Genomic DNA, 19,328 nt, shown 5'->3' with positions numbered 1-19,328 from the left:
TTGACCTGATCAAGAGTTCACACCGAGCCGAAATGCCAGGACTAGCTGAGAGCAGCAGAGAGGTGTTTTAGTCCCTGAAACACCCAGTTTTGAGGTCCCAGGCAGGGATGATCTGACATTTCCCAGCAGGAATCAGGACTGGAAAATTAACCTCTGTCCCAGTGCTGGGGCAGAGAGGGGTAGCTGAAACCCAAGTCTCTGTCCCAGTGTGGCTGGGACCTGGATTTCAGCTACTCCTCTCTCTGAGCAGCACAGAGCTCATGGCTCTCACTGCCACGGAGCTCAAAAATGGACTCCTTGTTCCTGTACCACCTCTTTGAACAGGAGGTGCTGATTTCCAGAATTCCAGAGGGAAGTGGGATGAATTTCTGCCATACGACTGATGAGAGCCAGCAGCCAGACGTGGTAGGATGCTGAATCCTGCAAACGGGTACCAGGAGAGCTCAACTCCAGCTTTGATGTTGTAAAACTGAAGTTAAAATGAGCAAGGCAACGCAACAAGGATAGAAATGTTCCCTGGTATTTTCAGAGAAAAACTTCTTTTTTACCCTCGTGGCTTATAAATCATGCAACAAAACTACAAAGCTAGAGATTGCTGTGTTTGACTAATGGGGCTGTGCTTTCCTCAGAGAGGAGCGGCTTGACCTCAGGATGTCAGCATTAAATAAGACAAAACCATCAGGCACACTCCCCTTCTTTAATCAGAACCGTTGTCGCCGTGCTTCACCCATTTCAAAGTGCAGTTGTGTCTCCCAGGGGAGCCTGTTTGCTGCAGGACACCCATAAAATTTCAGAAGCAGGTGCCAGTGCTGCCCTCCGTGCTGAAGCACATCCCCAGAGCTCAGATTGCCACAGATAAATTCATGGAGCAGCAGCTGGAGCTGAAGCCTGGCCCCAGGAGCAGGAGCACAGCCTTTGCCAGCTGTGGCACCAGGCTGAGCAGCCCTTCTTGGAGGAAACATCAGGTTTGTTGAGTGAGAAGGGGCAAAACACTTCCAAAGCTGCCTGTAAATAATCAGGGTCAGCACGAAACCGTGCCCAGCACAAAATCATGCATCAAAAATCCTGCAGTTACACCATAAAAGGCAGGAAGGGGCAGTAAAGTCACTCTGCCATCGAGGAATAAAGCCACTGCGCCATCATAAATTTGCAAGGAATAAAGGCATGTGGGAAATAGTAAAGGTAAGACAATTTTTAGCTTAATAACAATTAGATTTTAAGCTTAATAATGGTGTATTGTTAATAGAAAGTAGACAAGCAAGCATTGTGTGAAGCAGGTGTATGTGTGCTTTCAGTAACTGGCTAAAACTGTCTGTGAGCTTTAGCAATGTGCTATTGGCTAGAAAGTTTTTTAAATATTCTGCAACAAAGAAATCTTTGGCTGCTGCTGGCTGCACGTGAGCTGTTGCCATCTTTCTATTGTCTCAGCCATGTAATGGGGCTGATGCTGCAATAAAGCTCAGGGAATGTACCCCAGCAGTCCCGTCCTGTTGGTGAATGGAAGGGAAAAAATAACCACACCCACACGAGGCACTCTGCCACTGAGGAATGAAGCCACCCTGCTATAAACCACAGTCCCAGTGCTCCACATTCCCAGGTCCTTTCCCATAAGGATCTGCCAGTTCCCCATCTCCCAAACAGCCCAGCTGGTGTGTATGAGCCTGAAGGGCTGTGGGGAGAAGACAGAGATGTCCTCCTTGGCAAGCATGTTTCTCTCTCAGGATTTATCATAGAGGAGCACAGAGAGAAGAAAGAGAAAACAATTTCTATTTCTGCTCCTTGTTTTTCCCATGTGGAATGTGTGTGGAGAATTGTTTACCTGGGGTGTTGCTTGGTTGGATTCTCATGTTTGAGCCTGGTGGCCAACCCAACCCACCTGGGGCTGGGCTCTCAGAGAGGGGCACGAGTTGTGAGTTAATTAGACATAGTAGTTAGAACAAGTAGGTTTGTAGTTTTAGAATCTTCCTTCATATAGTATATTAATGTATTATAGCATAGTTATAATAAAGAAATCATTCAGCCTTCTGAACTGGAGTTGGACATCATAATTTCTTCCCACTGGGCTCACCTGCATTTTACAATATCCTCCAGCTTTAGGTGGCCAAAAACCCACCCAAGGTGGCTCCTGGGGAGGCCAAGTGTTCAGTATCACCCCTGTGACAATCAAGGATGGTTCTGGCCTGGCAAACAGCTGGAAAACAGCAGGAGGAGGAATGAACCTCAAGCTTTACAGCTGAAGGAAAAGGGTAAGCTATTCCTTGAAAGTCAGTGGGTCTTCACATGGAAAATAAAACAAGCATCAAGGTGATGCCTGGAGATCTGCAATACCCTGGTCTAAATCTAAAGCTGGTCTTAAGAGCTCTCCAATAGCACAAAAGGAGATAGTTCCTATTTAAAATCTCTCCCCCCAATTTTCCCATGCAGGGAAGACATCCAGGGAGTTTGGCCACCTGATAAAACTGCAAAGAACAAGCACCCAGCACAACAGGTCAGTTAAAAACACGCACCTGTGTTCCCAGTGCTGCAAACATGAGCAGAACAGTTGAACCAGCTGAAACACCCCGCTTTCAGATGGCTTTTTTCTTCCATCATCCCTTCAAAAATATCCTGTATAACTGCCTTTATAGAAAGCACGCACCATTTGGAAACAATTTGCCTCTTTTTTTTTTTAATTTCTTTTTTCCTGGCTGAAAACATGTGCTGAGTCGACCACTTGGGTCAGCACAAAACCACGTTTGGGGATGAATAAAGTAGTTGCTGGGAGCAATTTGCCCAGCACTTCTGCAGGCCAAATTGGAGAGTTAAACCCACAGACACTGCAAGCTGGCCCAGAATTACTCCATGGACTCCGAGGCCATTTGCTCCAGTGAAAAACTAAATAATTATTTACCAGGAATAATCCAAGAGGATGGTTGTGTAGCCCAGGCAACCTGGCTGCTGCTCCAGTGCAAGCACTGCAGGGTGAGGTTTGGAGGAGGGAAAACTCCTGCCTGATTTTGGTGGGTGTTTGGAGCTTAGGGATGGACCACATGCTCCGGTGCTTGTGGTGAGGGAGAGTTTGGATGGTGTGAAGTGGAGGCATCACCCTTGAAATCACCTCTCCTCATCCCTGCTCCTTGCTCAGCCCCTCCACGCCACGAGCACCCACAGCAGGACGCAGTGGGAGCTGGTCCAGTGCTGCTCCTCCTCCAAAACCATGAAGAAACGCCTTTGAGGCCACAATTTGCCCATTTTTAAGGCAAATATAAGTGTTCAAAGCTCATCAAACCTCAGGCAGGGCAGCAGAGATGGAGAGGGAAGGTCTCCTAGGAACTTCAAGGAGAAGGGATGGGTTTCTTCCCTACTTTAAGAGGTAGAGCCAAGTTCAGGAGAACACCCCTCCTCTCCAGTTGATTCTCAGCCCTTATTTCTGATACAAGAAACTCAGACAGGATGTGCTGAATCACCTAGGGCTGGGGAGAAGATATAATTTTTAAGCAAAAAGACGTGAACACAAGCACAGCTCCAGTTGTTGGTCACAGGTTATTCAGTTCAGGTCTTTTTTCCCCGATTTGTGTAAATTAAGGAAGGAAAAAATATTACAGAAAACAGTTTGCTCAAGACTAAGTTGCTGGTGGAATAATTGAATATTTAGCAAACCTGGAGCCAAAAGTGATGGGCAATTTTAAAATAGTCTCTTACAAGGATCAATTTTCAATCAGGGCCCTTCTGAAAACCAGGTTTACTCAGAGGTACCTTAAATAAAACCTTGCAAAAAAGTCACTGACGCAATCTGAGATTCTCAGCCTCTTATCAACTGTTACTCTTTATTTTCTGAGTTTGCCACGGTCGTCTCGAGGCATTTGGGATCAATTCTGCTTCCTGATTTTTAGCTAACCAGGGAGAAAAATCTCCAGTACAGGCATGGAGGTGGCAGTGTCCCAGCTGCTGGCCCTTTGGAGAGGAGCCAAACACGGAGCCACGAGGAGGAAAACCCAGCCCAGCACAGAGCCTGCACTGGGTTTGGTGTGTCTTGCGATGAAGCAAAGGAGCTGGGTGCTTTAATCGAGATCAAGCCAGCCAGATTGGGAAGGAGGGAGCGAAACCCCCCGAAAATGAATTCTCTGTGAGACGCAGCTTGCCAGTATGTCTGCTGGGTGACACCTCCTGCGAACTCCAGAAATGCAAATCGCAGCCGCGCGGTCCCAGCTCTGCGCAGAGCGCGAGAGGCGGCGAGCAGGATGGCACCGAGCAGTGCCCAGAATCCCAATGAGCTCCCCTGGCACTGCTCCTGCAGCCGGGCTGAGGGCTGGGGGGCACGGATGGCTCACGCCGGGTGTGCATCTGAACAACTCTGGCCTCAGCGGGCACCAGCCATCCCGCCTGTGATGCTCTTATCAGAATTTTCTCAGGGCCCTCTGGAATACATCAAGGTTACTAAGACATAAACTGTGCTAAAATGAGAAGGAAGAACCTGAGAAACCAAATTCCAAAACCACAAGAACTCGATAATGGGAGGCAGAAAAGCACCTGGAATGTTGTTGGAATCTGAGGTATTGATGATCCCGAGCTTGTAGAAAGTCGCTTTCTGCCCCGCTGCCAAAGCAGAAGCCATAATTGGTCTGTGCTGGTTTCAGGTTGTTTATTCTGTTGATCTCTCACATGTTCTGCTGCCCTGCCCAGCTCTGTCCTGCAGGGCAGCGTGTGGGGCTCTGCCCTCAGGGGGATGTGACAAACATTAAATACCAGAAACTCCCTGGGCTGCATTTACAAGAACGTGCCAATATCTGTCACCTACGTTGGACAGTGTGTCCCCAGCCTGAACCAACAGAAAAATGCCAACACCACAGTGAGACATGGAGGGCATGAAGAAGGAGAAAAAGGACAAGGCACACCCAATTTCCTCCATCTTGTCCCCTTTGGACCCTTAATCTAGAATTCTAAAATTTTACTTTTGCACCCATGGCACATTAATTATTACTGATATCAAACACTCAGAGCTGGTAATTGATCCTGTAAGATTGAAAACTCTTTTCCATGGGCAGAGATCACAGCCAGTGTCTCTGGGGGCTCTGTCCAGGGGGGTTCCTGACCCCGCCAGGGTCCCAGGGCAGCCAGAGGGAATTCCCTGGATTCCCACAGACTGTGATCAAACACATCCTGAGAGGTGCACGCAGGACACGTGGACAAGACAAAGGCACCAGTGAAGAAGAGCATGATCAGCATGTGCAGTAGAGTTAAAATGTATAAATAAGTGCATAAAAACAATAAATGGTTTCTGCTTAATCATATTGATCAGCTGTCCAGGAGTCCTGTTTCCTGCACGGGTGTGCTGGCGGTGCCCTGTGGGGTGCTAAAGGATTCTGTGGCTAATGCCTGGTTGAGGCATCCAAAATTCTGTGGCACGTGAGGGCTGGGTGTGAAGATCACCTGCAAGGGCTGCCTGGCAGAGAAAAAACCCCACAGATTGTGAGGACAGCAGTTCAGGACCTCCACATGGCCCTTCCCATCTCCAAGGCTTAGCTTCCCACTGAAGCGAGGGTAATGCTCATCCACAGAGGAATCCCTGGGCTGTTTGCACCCACCAAGCTCCTGGAAAGTCCAGCATCCTGGGAAGTGTCCTCCAGGATATTCTGAGGGCACAGCTCAAGCTAATTACACAACTCACCACCCTGACACCCTTTTCCTTCTAGTAATACCTAAAACATCCAGATCCAGCAGATCTCCAGGGTGACCTGGGTGTCAGTCCTTTCTCTTCTTTCCTGCCTGGGTCAGGGTAGGGATTGAAAGTGCTCAAGGTTTTACTTTGTGTTCATACTTAGATGTTTATTGTTTCTTATCTATAGCACAGTCTTCCAAGCCATGAGTTCTACAGCACTTCACTAGCAAGCTACAAAATGGCCCCGTATCTATGTCTACACAGCTGAGTGAACACACCAGTGCTGGATTAATGGTTGGACTCGATTTTCCAACCTTAATAATCCTGTGATCTCCTAAGCCCCTCCACCAGCCACACAATGGGAGCACTGTGCTGTGGTGCTGCCCACACCAAAACTCCAACAGCTCCTGCCTGGCACAGTGAATTCCATCACTGCCTCTCCAAAACCATCCCCATCGCTGCTCCCAGCTGGATCCCCACACCACCACGCACCCACCAAGCCACTCTGGAGCACAGGAGGCCAAGAAAGTGTTAAACATTGCAGCAGCACAGAGCCAGGTGGGAACCCAACACCTCCATCGCTCCCGCACCAACCCCAAGGAGACCAAAACCTGACTGAATGACTCTGGCAATTAACTTCCTGAGCCTCTAACCCAATTCCTTTTAAGGTAAATTTGCTCACGTTAATGGAAAAGGGTATTTTGGTTTTCCATCACCTGCCAAGTCATTTAAAAAATTGTTTTCCCCCTCCTCCCCTCTGCATTCACGACTTAATTGCAACAGCTCTTTGACAGCAGATAGGTTCCAGTGGGCTGCCACTCCAGATGTCAGGAACATGTTAGCAGGAAGGGGCCCTGTAGGATATTTATGGCTTTAATTCCTCGGTAGAGGGTTTTGTTCTGTCATGCGGTGACACACGAATTGCTACTCATTTGATCCTGTATTTCCACATCAGTGACACTTTATGAAGGGCTCCTGGTTCTCTGCACTGTCTCCAAAGTTATTGGTCCCTCTTCTGCCAGTGCTGGCCTGGACAAGCTGGGTGGCTGGGATTACCAAAAGGGTGTTGAGCAGCAGCCCTCCTGTGCAGGCTGTTCAGCAGGTCTCCCTCCTCTGCAGCACTGGCTGAGGATGAGAGAACTGAGAATTTTGAAAAAATACCAAGAAGCAGCTGAAAAGAAGCAGCAGCAGAGGTCACTTACCTCCTCCTGTCCTCTCCATCCCCTTATCCACAAAGGTTCACAGTGACCCCCTTGTTCAAGTGCCTGCAAGGCTTTCCCAGAGTAGATCCCTCATTGCATCCACAGCCAGGAGTCTCCAGTCAGCATTCCACAACCCTGAATGAGCCAAAACCACCAGGCCCTCCCCGTGGGGCTACACCTGCAGCTCTGGTAACAAACAGCAAGTGATGCACAGCCCCAAACAGACCATAAATAGATGCAGGATCAAGCCTCAGCTCCAAACTGCCGGAATATTGGCAGCTTGATCCCAGATGTGGGATCAGCAAGCACGTTAAACAATTACTTTTCAGCAGCACTGCTCTCCATCATCTCACTCACACAGGAGCATGCAATGAACCACTCCATAAAACAGGGGAAGCTGAAGGGGAGCGATTCCAGAGAAGCTGTGGCTGCTGCATCCCTGGAAGTGGTCAGTGGTCGGATGGGGCTTGGAGCACCCTGGGATAGTGGAAGGTGTCCCTGCCCATGGCAGGGGGTGGGATGACACAAGCCTTTAGGTCCCCTCCAACCCAAACCAGTCTGGCATCCTAGGATTTCAATTTGGACCGGAAATGGGTTAAAGGAGCAGATTTGCCAAAAAGAAGAAAAACCACATAAAAAACCCCACTGTAGTATAGGCACAGCAGAAGTGGCCAGGTTTTCTGACAGAGGGAATGTGACGCTGTTGAGTCAGGGACAGGACAGAATGACTCCAATGATCAGAAGGGGAAAAAGAGAGCGTTTATTAAGAAGTAACAAGTCCTTTTATAATCTGACTCGCTAAGCTGAAACCTGTATGCTGTTGAGCCAGGGATGGGCGAAATGACTCGCACGATTTCAGAAGGCAAAATGAGTGTTTATTCAAAAGCACTTCTCTCTTTTATAGAGAACATCGTGAACATTAATTCCTTTGGTCTTAAACTAAAATCATTTCACCTGAGTGGTGCACTGGGCTTAGGTCAGTGTGGTAGAAAATATCTATAGACAATATGAATGGAAAGCAAGATAATCAATTGTTTACATTCCTCTCAGACTTTTTCCCAGGCTTAGCCTGGCAGAAATCTTTCTCTTTTTCTCTCTGACTGAACTGAGGATATCCACAGGAAGGAACAGCATGTGTTTTGGGATGAAGTTTCTGCAGCTCTGCTAGAAACCCTGATCCTGCAGGCTCGGGAAGTTGCTCCCACCACACCAGGACTGCCTGGGAGCCAACACACCCCCCAGCTCATGCTCCTTAGTCAAAAGCCACCCTTTAAATTAAGTAGCATCCTGGGAGACAACAAATGATGTGTGAGGTGTGGCTCAGGCAGGACTGAATCCCATCCCTCCCTCCCTGGGCATCAGGGGCAGGAGTAGGGTGGGACATGGAGCCAGACTGACCTGCCAGTGCAGTGAATTCCCATCATTTCCCAGCTCTGAACAGCCTGAGAACAGCAATACCAAAAAAAAATGATCCTGTGAATTTCTATTTGCTGCAGTTTATACACAACAAGAACAAGTGCATACAAATACTTTCATTATTTTGTCAATACAATTAGCTCGGGAAGCACCAATCTGAGCCACCACTTCCCTCGCCCTGTTCCTGGAGGAAATTGGCTCTGCTAAACGCCACGGTTTGATTTTCCCCTCTCCTACATGCACATTTGCAGGCAGATTGGGCTCTCCCCCCCTTCCCCAGAAAAGCAATCTTGCTGGAGCATTGAGATTTCTCTGGCTGATGGAGACACCCTCCTGGGAAGCACACCGGGGGTCCTTCCCTCCATCAGTGCTGCATCCCTGCTATTTGCTTCCACCAGGCAGCTTGCCAGCAAGCAGAGGAAAATGGGAAGGGGAGCAGGGAAAAAAGGCCAGAGAGGATGGAGGACGACAGCACACGCCGGCCTCGCTCTAGGGCTCCTTGTAGCACATCAAAAATCCTGCAGCTACGCCATAAAAGCCAGGAAGGAGCAGTAAAGTCACTCTGCCATCGTGGAATAAAGCCAGCGTGCCATCACAAATTTGCAAGGAACAGAGGCACTCTGGCACTGAGGAATAGAGTCACTCTGCCATCACAAATGTGCTCGGCGGTTTCTGACACGCTGGCTTTGTCCCAGCCCGGATCAGTCGGTGTCCGTGGCTGCAGAGGGAGGGAGATCTCACCTGCTCCCCCAGGGCAGCATCCTCACAGAGCTCAGCCCCCTGCGGGCACCAAGGATTTGAATAAACCCGGGGAAAATCGCCGCAAGAGGACATCACCCCCTCTGCAGGGAGAGGTGGTGATGGCAAAGCCACATTGCAAAGAGCCTCAAGCTCAGGTACAAGGAGCTTCTGGGCTCTCACAGGGATTTCTTGTGCCAGGGAGCTGCGATGGCAATTAACAGCATTGCTGCCCAGTCTGTGGGGAAATGACATCAGGACAAGGGGGAATGGCTTTAAAGCTGAAGAAGGGGAGATTTGAATTAGATACCTGGAAAAAATTCCTCCCTCTGAGGGTGCTGAGGCCCTGGCACAGGATGCCCAAAGAAGCTGTTGAAGTAATATATGGAATAAATAAATAGACTCCACAACCTGGGGTAGTTATGAAGTGGGATGTATTGCCAGCACCCGGCACAAGTGAGATATCTCTCCAAAACCTTGTGCCCTGAGCCTCAGTCTGACCCACACTTTTATTTAAAAAGTTCCATATGCAGTACATTGCATATCTTTTTCATGCATATTCAACCCCTGGCCCCACATGTCCTCACCTCTCATCCTAAATAAGTCCATGCCCCTCTGGGCACACCTGGTTTGCTGTGGTGGTCCTGCAGGGGCCTGGTGAGGCTGAAGATCATGGTCTTCCTCATGACTGAATTTTGAACTTTTCTCCTTTGCTCGTGCACTTTTGGTCCTTTGGTGCTTATCTGAGTACATCTGTCAGTCTTGACAGGCTTGGAGACAGAGGAGCTTCTTTATCTGGATTCTTTGCATCCCTGGTATTGTTTTTTATGTGAGAAACTTCAGCAATTTGCATTTTCTTATGCTCTTTGTACCACGGCAGAGGTTTCTTAAGTAAAAGGTTCAAATTCAACACATAATTTTGCAAGCTAAAATTTAAATGCTTAATTCATTTTGTTAACTCAAGCAAACTCCAAAAATCTCTATATCCCTGGCAGTGCCCAAGGCCAGGCTGGACAGGGCTTGGAGCAGCCTGGGACAGTGGAAGGTGCCATGCCCATGGCAGGGGGTGAGATGAGATGAGATGAGCTTTAAGGTTCCTTCCAACCCAAATCTTTCCGGGATTCCACGAGAGCACAGCAGCCCCACTGCTCCCCCCAGCATGGGCTGGCCCCACACGCCCCCTTCACCACTCGACCCCTCAGACATGGAACCTTTCCAGGGCTCTTTGGCTTCCTTTTCCCACTCTTGTCCCATCCACACGAACACTCACGCAGCCTTTCCTCTTGCACAGGACATAGAAGAGCCATTCAGGCTTGGGCTATTAATTAAAACCCAGTAATGCTAATTTTACTGCCAACTTGGAAGATCCTTACTGCATTTTATTAGGTAATTGCCACTTGTAAGGGGTTTAAATTGATGTCTTTATTAGACGATGCAATACAGGATAGTTATGATAATAGTTGAAATCATATCCTATAAATGTTCAGCCACCTCCAGACGTAGCTCCAGCCTTTTCCTCTGAGCTGAATGAGGAATTGCTTTGCCCTGAGAGACCCTGATCCCAGGGCAGACATAACCCAAACCAGACAAATCCTGTAAAAATGATACATTTCTGGCATGTGTCTAAGTGGGAAGAAAGGGAAAACCACAGGGCAGCCAGGACCAGCCTCTGATCACCCCAAAATGTCACATTTCCACCAGCTCTTTGTGTTCTCTTCTGATCTCTTCTCCAGCAAGGAAAAACCAGGCACCTGCACTGCTGAGTCATTTCAAATCTAAGCTACAAAGCCAATGCATTTTGTCTTTTTAGAAGCTTTTTGATCATTCAGGGAGTTGATTTGTGTCAATCTGCATCTCCTGGGTTTCCTGTGTAGGGATAACTTATTTCCCAGCAGATCTTGCACACCTTCCCATTAACAGAGACTCTTGGAACATGATTATCCCTGACACACCTGAGCACCTTTCAGCCGTGCCTTGGACATATGGGATATCCAAGAAAATCCACAGAATTCACAGAATCACTTGGTTGGAAGAGACTTTAAAGATTATTGAGTCCAACACAGCCCCAACACCTCAACTCAACCCTGGCAGCCAGTGCCACATCCAGGCTTGTTTTGGTTTTCCCATCCTTTCCCTGGGGAGGCACATGGGAGTGACATTCTCTTTTCCTTGAACACCAGGTCTGTGGAAGAAGGGATGAGAGGGAGCAGCTCTGTGGGACCACCCCCAGGGCTGAGAGCAGTGCAGGATGTCCCCATTGCAGCAGAGAAGAACAAAGTCTCCTGACTCCTTCCCAGTGGGAATGCCAGGATATCAATTTCCCCTCTCTTTTCTTCAGCTCGACCAGGGAATGTGAAATAAATAACTCCAGCTTGAAGCCCAGGGATTTGAGGAATTACAGCTTTTGAGGAATTAGAGTGTGAGAAGAGGCCTGGGAGTCAGCAGAGCTCAGAGGCAGCGATGCCCACAGGGTTTGGGGTCCTGCCAGTGCTGGGAAGGAGCTGGGGAGGCGATGCCTGTGTGGGTGGGATGGAGCTCCCCCAAAATGAGAGGTCCCAGGAGGCTCCTGCTTGAAGATTTGCTTCCCTACACACCATCAGTCTCTGCCTTCAGCCCCTTGTCCTCCTCCTCACATCCCTGCCCATGAAAGCTGTCTTTTCTGTCTGATCTCTCCACACCCCAGCTTCCCTCCACATCCTCTGTCCACCCTTTTCTTTCCTCGCCTTCCCCATTCCTTTGTTCCCTCACCTGCTCTCCCTTCACAAAGATTAAAGCTGAGGATTTTTTTCCCCCTCTCTTTGGCAGGCTGGAATTGCTGGCCTGCACTCCTTGGGAGGAAAAAGCAACTGCAAATGACATTGGAAATCCCCTTTGCATGTGTGGAAAAGGAAATGATGGCTTCGGGAAGGGGGGGACCAGCACTGTCCCAAGCTCAGGAAAAAAAAAAAAAAAAACACGAGGCAGTGAAATAGCCTGGGGAGAATTGTTTTGTATTTAAATGAGAGAATTGAACTCCCAGGTTAAAGCAGGTGAAGGAGATTTAGTGGTAAGTGTAAGGGTTGGGGAGATGCTGAGCCCAGCCTTGGTGTGCCAGACACCCTCAGCCAAGGGATCTCAACTGGCGGGCACTGGGAGGAGAGAGCAGGGGTGATGGGGAGCAGGAGAGCAGGGATGCCAGGGAACAGGGGAGAAGGGATTCCAGGGAACAGGGGAGCAGGGATGCCAGGGAACAGGGGAGAAGGGATTTCAGGGAACAGGAGAGATGGGATTCCAGGGAACATGAGAGCAGGGACTGCAGGGAACAGGGGAGCAGGGATTCCAGGAGCAGGAATGCCAAGGAGCAGAAGTGCCCATGCTCACCAGGCAGCGGTGACTAAGTTTAAAAAGCAAACTCAGATAAGCCCAGGAGGGTTTGAAACCTGGGAAATTGCAGTTTCCCTGCACTAACGAGGACCCAGGGCTTTTTTTTCCCATCAGGCTCCTCGTAGGTTGCAGCAGACTCGACCCCGACTGATAAATTTACAGTGAGGGAGAAAATAAACGCTGGAAATAAGAGGATTCACCTTCTTATAAGTTTAAAGCCTATTACCAAAATAGGTGCACGGTGTTGCCATTATGAATGTCATTCCTAACACTCCCTGATTTCCCCCTTCCCGCCTTCTCCACTTTCACACCGAATTGTTCAAACTATTAGGGAACAAAAGGAAGCTGCCTTTTAAATCTCATTCACTTGGGCTCCTTGCCTGATAGATGGCTTCCCCTCTGAAGCTCTGTTTCACATAAAAGCATCTCAGCACGGTGCTGTAAATCTGGTCTGCACCAGCTTTTATGGGAGGCTGGGTTGGGTCCATGATTAAATTACCATTTATTTATTTGTTTGCTTCCAATATTTTTATAAAATGCCACTGCTGCTCAGATTGGAGGGCTGGCATCCCTAAATGTGGGTTCAAAGTGGGCTGGATGGAGCAGAGGCCCCACCTCTATCAGGAGGAGGCTGAGCTGAGCTGGTCCATCAGTGGGATCTGCCCTCTCCAACCCAGGGCCCGTGAGGGATGAGGAGGATGCAGGATGTGGAGCCAAGAGCTTCATCCCTGCAGCTCCAGAGTGCCCATCCAGCTGGTCTGCCTGCTCTGAATAATTACACATTAAATAATTAGCGCCAGCCTCAGAATAATTACGAGTTCAGTAATTAGCTCCAAGGCAGGGAAACTGAGGCATGGAGTTTCACTCACCAAAGTCCTTACAGTAAGGGAGGAGCAGCTTTGCCCTTATCTCTACCCCACCCCTTTAAGGCACCAGGTTCACATCCATTGCAAGAAGAGGGGAATCAGGTTTGGGATTTGGCCAAGTGTTTTGCTTCCCTTTCAAGCTTTTATCCTTCCCATTTGTTGGAAAAGGCAAAATCAATGTTTCAAACAAAAGGTCAATTGAACAAAGACTTCTTGGAGATATTTTTTTTTCATTTTTAAACCGATTTTTCCCAGACAAACCAAGAAAACCAAATGTTTGAAATTTCCCTATGAAAATCCTCATCTGATTCCTGGTTCCACCCCAGGGTTAACACCAGAGAAGTGGGGATACCCCAAACTCACTGTGAACCTCTGTCCCAGACTGAAAGGCAAGATGTATTCCATTACCATATGTATGGCAGTTGTTTTCTGTTAAATGAGCAGTTTTCTTAACCTCTTTCACAACCAATCCTCCCTTGGGGAGACATCTGCTGATAACGGGCTACTGAATGTCAGTGTGTGGCTGATAAAAGATGTAACATCCCATTGGGAGATGCTCTGCCCAGAGGGAGTGGCCAAGCATTCCTACCTGGATATAATCTGGATTTCTGGGACACCAGCACGGCTTTTTCTGCACTGATTTCCCAGAGGAACAGCTGCCTCTTCCACTGCAGGAAGACTGCATCCTTTCCTACAGGATCTCTGCTCCAACAGAACCACACCTGCCACTCCAGCAGGACTGCAGCCATAACTCCCAGTTGATTGTGGCCAACACCCTGACCAACAGGGTGTCAGGTTGTGTTCTGACTCTGTCAGTGTTGTTTTGGTTCACTACATTGTTTATTTTATCTTTTTATCCCCTAATAAAGAACTGTTATTTCTGCTCCCATATCTTTGCCTGAGAACCGCCCTTAATTTCAAATTTATAACAATTCAGAGGGAGGGGGTCTACATTTTTCCATTTCAGCAGAGGCTCCTGCCTTCCTTAGCAGACACCTGGCCTTCCAAACCTAGACAACCTCCTGGATCAAACACAACCCCTCCTTCTCCTCACTGTCATCCTTTACAGATTCCTGCAGCACGGCAAAGATCCCAGTGAAGAGACAAGCCCTGAGTGCCCCAGGAAAAGCTTTCCCTCCCCTGCCCCCGCCTGTCCTCACTCGCCCAGCTGCTCTCCACAAAAACCTTCCCTTTGCCTCACAGGGAGTTTTACAGCCTCCTGCCCCCTCTCTTCTAATAATCAATATTGATTTTACTGCCTGTGCTATTATCCCAGCTTAAAGATTTATTTCCTTGCTTTGCAGTGTGTGGTTAAGAGCAGGAGCAGCCCTTATTTCCCTCCTCCTCGGGATCATTACCTTGCCCCATTGACGAGCCCCGGTGCTCATTCCATATTGGAAAATAATCATCAGCTTTTAGGAGGAGGCATTCAGGTTACGATCAGGGGACACGAGAGCACAAGTTCATGGCAGGCCCCTGCACTTGCTCTTCATCCACTTGATTTTATTTATTTTTTTAAATCGCTTTATTTCCATCAGCTCCTGCGTTTTAGGCTGTTCCTCTGGTCCTGGTGCCAGCTAACCCCATGGCACCACGGGTCTGCCAACCCCTGCACCCAATTAGCAGAACAGACCATGTGAAACACACACTTGACGTTGATATGATTTAACATTAATAACCAGGTTTCAAATATTTATTACAATGGCTGTTTTTAATAAATATTTCATGAACACCAATTTTTATCCATTTTTTTCCACCTCTCTCCCCATCCATTGCCAGCTTTGTGGGCTTAATTTGCCTTAATGAGAGCAAAAATCACTCTGATAAATTGCTCCTTTGCAAATGCACGCGACGTGAGAGCAACACTTGGCTGAAATATTTGTCGTGAGGAGATGAGTGCTGCAAACAGACTCTGGGAGTGAGGAACACCCCGGATGGGGCTTGGAGCAGCCTGGGCTCATGGAAGGTGTCCCTGCCCATGGCAGGGGTGGGAGGAGAACTTTAAGGTCCCTTCCAACTCAAACCATTCTGGGATTGTGCTGGTTTTTGGGGAGCATAAAAGGTCCCAGACTCCAGCTGGAGCAAAGAGGCAGGTCCACTACATAACGTAGAGAAGAAGATAAGGTATCTCCCACTTTTATCACATATTCATGGGAGTATCCACGATTTCCCTTGCAGGAAGAGCTCCTGTATGTTTCTGCCCCGATCCCAGGGAAGCCTTGAGTTAATACACTGAGGCTCAGCATTAAGAGCTATTGAACCAAAAGCTTTATTGAGCACATGCAGCTAAAGCTGAGGCTTTTCCCAAAACTAACCCAAGCAGAAATCCTTTCCCCGAAGGCACCAGGCTGGGACGATGCTCAGCATCACCCCCAGCCCGGGGCCGTGCCCAGCCCATCCTCCCCTCCACTGGGAAGCACCTGGGGCTCTCAGTACCCGACTCTTCCCTCCCAAATGCAGCAGGGGTTTATTTTAGGAGCTTGGCTGGCTCGGCCAGCTCAGCAAACAGCATCTGGGTTTCTCCCTGCTCCAGTATTCCAGGCATGGGAGACAATTAGAGCTGTCTAATCAGCAGTGCCAGGGGCAGGGCTTTCATGTGAGGACTCTCAGGAGGGGTTATTACCATATGAAGCATCCTTGGCTCAGCTTTGCTCAGCCACAGCTTTCTGCCCCCTCCTGCAGCCCCAAACCAAGAGGAAATCCAAGCAGGGGTGTGCAGGCAGAGCCACAAAAGGTGCTTAAGAAGCAGAGCTTCACTTTGTCTTTTGCTGCCGTTTCATTTCTTTTGATGTTTCATTTTCCTTCCCTCCTTAGCTTTATTTATTCTTTTATATTTATTTTATAAGGTGCATTTTGGTGCATATAGCAGCCCTCCAGCTTTCTCTCCATGCACATTCCTCTCTTTAGGATGCATCCCTGATGCGCAAAGTGGGGAGACAAACCCCATCCCATAGCCAAGAATTCGTAGCAGAGGCAATGTGGATAAAATCCAAACAAAGCTAGGTTGGAAAGGGCTTGGAGCAACCTGGTCTACTGTAAGGTGTCCCTGTCTCAACTGCAGCAGCTATTTCCAGCAAGAACAGCAACTTTATTATCCAAACTGAATTGTGTGGAATAAAAAATAAATATATCAAGCTTACTCCTAGAAATCCTCTTCTCAGCAAGCCCAGAAGGAGACAATATTTATTTATACCAGCTAAAAAAAAAAAAAAATACATATTGGCGCTATCTCATGAAACCTCCTCCTTGGGAGCTCATTTCAATAATCCTGAAGTTTTGAGTGGAATGGAACAAAAAGCATCATGTTGAGCAAAGCCTGCTCCAATGGGTCAGAGATGCAAAACACAAAGGGATCTTTGCCACACTAAGTACAAATAATCCCCCCAAAAAAACAAGGTAATGAGCATTTGGGATCATAAATATGAATAGATGAAGTGGAAGCTGACCACATTGGTTTTAATGAGAATTATCTACAAAAAGGTAGTTTTTTACCCCTTCAGCAATTCAGTACTTTAATGCCTTGAACTTTTCCCTCCCAATCTCACTTTTACCAGGTGTGCAGAAAGTTACCAAAAACATCAATTGGGAGATGTCAGAATGAAAAATCTCAGCATTTCACTTCAAAGCAAAGTGTTCTGCTTCAAAATGTCGGTGGTTTATAATTCAATAAGCCGATTTGAAGCATCTTATCTGGCAGTCCTCTGTCAAAAATGGGAAAATCGACTTTTTCTTCCAACAGTTTTGGTAAAACCCTATATTTTTTAGGCCCATTTTCAGTCACATTCAATCACCTTTTGTTTTCATGTTAACTCTGCTGAGACTCTTTGTAGAAAAATCTTTTCCTGCTTAGGAAACAGGAGCTTGTTTCCAGTCAAATCCTACAATACTCTAACCTAAAACACTAATAAACAAGATTCCTGGAAAAACACACCCAGCACAGGAATATCACTTATTACTCAGGCAGGTGATGGCATGCAGGAAATATCAGCCACATATTTAGGGTAAAGTTTATGTCTGGTGTTCATTGTTCAGCAGAACAATTGGATTCTTGGCCAACCCCAAGGCACTGGGGGATTAAAGACAACCAGTAAAACCAGTGTCATGATTTCTAACAACAACACACCACTTCCCATTGGAAAAAAAATCACTTAGAGACACAAACTTACAGCAGGAATTAATGTTGGGGATGATAATTGGGGAGCTCAGTCCCTACATGGAGGGAAAATCTGTTTTAAAAGCCTTTACAAAGCCCAGTTTGAAATCTAGCAGCCAAAATCTTCCCTGGACAGGATAAAATGTACAAGAAAACCAGGAATGACAGCAGCATCCCTGAGCAGCTCCCTATGGGCAGCAGCATCCCAATTGCAGAGGATCACTCTCCACATATTAATGCAGAGCAAAGTGACCAAAATGAATATTTGTTGCAGCTGCAGAGCATGACTCCAATTTTTTTTTTTCCACAGCAGATAATCATCTTCCCAGGGAATTTTCTGCATATGCACACGTGCAGAGACATGAGGAAAACCTGTGCTCTATTTTATAAGCTCATCGAGATTCTAATCTTACAGCAAATAAGGCATGGCATCGAGATGGACGGTATTACAGGAAAATCAATATTGATTATTAGGAGCAAAGATGCGGGATGGAGCTGACAGTTAAAAATCCTTTTAAGATCTTGGGAGAAAAATGACAGCTCGACACAACAAATACGGCAGTGCTGATTCAACAGCTTCATCACCCAGGGGATCAATGGGGCTTTGGGCAAAGTCTGGGCAGATGCAGGAGCCTCAGCCTGGGGGAAGGCAGGACAAAGGTGCATTATTTTGCACAAGAGGAGCACCACAGAATCATTAGTCTCTAAAATCGGGTTCAACCATTCCCAGCACTGCCCAGCCCACCACTAACCCTTGTCCCCATGTGCCACATCCACATGGCTTTTAAATCCCTCCAGATATGGGGACTCCACCACCATCCTGGCCAGCCTTTTCCAGTGTTTAACAACCCATTCCATGAAGAAATTTTCCTAATGTCCAAGCTAAACCTCCCCTGGTGAAACTTGAGGCCATTTTCTTTCATCCTATGACAGTTCCCTGGGTGCAAAACCTGACCCCCATCTGATTGCAGCCTCCTGCAGGGAGCTGTAGGGAGGGAGGAGGTCCCCTCTGAGCCTCCTCTTCTCCAGGCTGAGCCCCCCCAGCTCCTCAGCCACTCCTCACCAGACCTGCACTCCAAAATGGATGTGGGAGGGTTGGGATTTTGGAGTTCCAGCTGCCTGGACACACAGGTCTGTAGGAGCTCCAGGCTGAAGGAGCAACAAGCAGGCAGGTGAGGTTCAGGAGGAGTCACTGCTGCTGGCCTGCAGGGTCAGCTGATAGCTGTATATCTAAATAAAACACACCTGTGCAGGGAAATCCACAGATTTCCTCTCCCTGGCCAGGATTAAATTTGACCTGTGGGAAGAAAAATATTTTCCCTGCTGACTGCCTATTGCTCAGGGAGCAGAGAGGCTTCTCCCTTCTCTTGTTTTCCACTCTGGCCAGTGGACAATCCAACCTGGCCTTGGGCACTGCCAGGGATCCAGCTGCTCTGGGCACCCTGTGCCAGGGACTCAGCACCCTCCCAGGGAACAATTCCTAATTCCCAATCTCCCATCCATCCCTGCCCTCTGGCACTGGGAGCCATTCCCTGTGTCCTGTCCCTCCATCCCTTGTCCCCAGTCCCTCTCCAGCTCTCCTGGAGCCCCTTCAGGCCCCGGAGGGGCTCTGAGCTCTCCTCACAACCTTCTCTTCTCCAGGATTTTCCTCCCCTTACCAGCACTTGTTTTCCACTCTGGCCACAGAGACAATCCAAAGCACAGGGTCTCCTCCAGGGTTTTGGGCAGGATTTTTGGAAGGATTTCCCACCTCATTTATGAGCCTCAGGAACCACATCCCCCGCTTTCCTTGCTCCCCTCTGTGCTCCTGCAGCACATTCCTGCAAACACACACACACAAATATCAGTGCTCCTGTTGCACTCTGCTTATCCTGCCTGATTTTTATTATTAATTTATCCCTTGTTTTTATTATTCATTTATCCGTGCAGCCGCGAAGGCGCAGCAGCGCAGA

The sequence above is a fragment of the Lonchura striata genome, chromosome 24 (genome assembly GCF_050655825.1).
Source record: "Lonchura striata isolate lonStrDom1 chromosome 24, ASM5065582v1, whole genome shotgun sequence".
Lineage (NCBI taxonomy): Eukaryota > Metazoa > Chordata > Aves > Passeriformes > Estrildidae > Lonchura > Lonchura striata.
This window is presented reverse-complemented; position numbering follows the sequence as displayed.